Here is a 1848-nt window from a genome sequence, read left to right on the forward strand (position 1 = left end):
ACCCCAACCCCAACCCCAACCCAAAGACCCACAAATGATGGACAAAAACGTACAAAAAAGAAAAACTTCAAAGATTGACCTTTAGTAAGAAAAGTGGGCAACGAAACCTGCCGGATGTCTCGCCGGAGCTAATTCTTTCGGCAGAATCTACGGCCAGTCCACTGTGCTAAAGAGAGACAGAGAGAGAGAGAGAGAAAGATGGGGTGGTTCAGCATGGGGTTTATAGATCATCAAACCATACACAATCCAATATAGGTTGGTGGGTTCAGCCCATTTTTGTATACAGTTTTTAAAGGGACAAAATGCATAAAGTTTTAAAAAGTATGTAAAAAATATTCACTATTTTTAAAATAGGCTAAAAACTTATTTCTATTTTGTTTTAATAAGTAAAAAATCCTCATTCTATTAGCAACTAACGGGAAGTGGAGTAGACGCGCAGCTGCTGCGGTTAGTAGTCATTTTCTACGATTTACGTTCATATTTAACGACACTTTGGACTAAAAACTCCTTTATGGGTCTATATAACATACAAATGAATTTTTGACTTATTTGTGTTTTCTTTTTGCCATTTCTCACCCTAAAAATCGAGTACTAAATTTTGCCATATTAAATTTAAATTAAAATATTTAATTTATTTAATATTAAATATTACATGAAATTATATTTAAATTCAAATAATTTTATAATTGTTAATTATTAAATCTAAAATTATTTTTAATTATTTAAAATATATATTTAATTAACTATTATTAATTATTAATTAGCCAAAATATTTAATTATTATAATTATTTAAAATATTCTTAATTAACTAAAATATATTTTAATTAATATAATTAAAACTCTAATTAATATAATTATAATTAAAAAAAACTGCGATTTCGCCCCTTTTTCACTGGAAACTTGTTTCTAAGTTTCAGGCGTCGTCCGAATGAATTTTCGATGGCCAATGGCACCATTCGAATCCTCTCTTTAAGACGAGCATTTTCATACCTTTAATTTGAGTTTTCGTCAATCAGAGAGAGTGGGCTCAAGCCACGACCGTCGAACATGTTTGCCGTCGATTCGTCTCCATCCGGTCGAATCTCGATCTCAAACCACCACCATCAGATTCATCTCTTCAAGACGATTTTAAAGAGACCAGCCTCACTCAATTTGGTAAAAAATTTACGGAGATATGAGGATTTTAATAAAATCTCGCCAGCGACGAGATGGTGGTGGTGGTGGTGTGGGGAAGTCGGGGGTAAGGGGGCCGGGTGGGGTAGTTAGTTTTTTTTTTAAAATATGTAATAATATATTTTTAAAATTTAAATTAGTTATATATAATATAAGTTAAATAATTTGTTGAATCTAGACCTTTTATTTTTTTAAAATCTAACAATTGAGATTAATTGATTAGATCTAATGATCAATATTTGATGAAAAAAGATTCAACAGTCATTAAAATAAGAAATAATATATATAAAGTAAAGGTATAACGGTCATTTTCTAAAAAATTAACACCATTAGTTGGATTTAACGGAGAGGAGGCGATTGAGCTGAGTTTTACAAAACACATAGGAGCTTTTAGCCTATTCTCATAATAGGAGGATTTTGTTTGCAAACTTTTTAAAATACAGGAGATTTTATACATTTTGTCCATTTTTAAAGGCAGTCGGTCGGGTAATAGTCCACTCCTTGAAATACTGCTATGATTGTCTCCTAGCAGTTTACTTTTTCACTCCCAACTTCACATACTGATTCTTCACAAACAGAATACCATTCAGCATGCTAAAAAAGCTTTCTTCAAACAAGGTATATTGCCTGAAATACATGCAACTGCGGTTTGTTAATGGAGGTGGCTTACAAGG

At 31.7% G+C, this 1848-nt stretch overlaps 1 protein-coding gene across 3 annotated transcripts in view; it reads right to left on the bottom strand.

The window, feature by feature from the left end:
* The window catches only part of LOC105178683, a 3441-nt gene extending 3198 nt beyond the window's left edge, over positions 1 to 243 (bottom strand). Inside the window, exon 1 of one of the 3 annotated variants that reach the window (XM_020699365.1) lies at positions 108 to 243. The gene's annotated coding sequence lies outside the window, so the exon portion shown is untranslated. Of the gene's footprint in view, positions 1 to 79 lie in introns of all 3 variants that reach the window. The other 2 variants (XM_011102214.2, XM_011102213.2) reach the window with 2 other exon arrangements.

Source organism: Sesamum indicum, linkage group LG16 (assembly GCF_000512975.1).
Source record: "Sesamum indicum cultivar Zhongzhi No. 13 linkage group LG16, S_indicum_v1.0, whole genome shotgun sequence".
Taxonomy (NCBI): Eukaryota; Viridiplantae; Streptophyta; class Magnoliopsida; order Lamiales; family Pedaliaceae; genus Sesamum; species Sesamum indicum.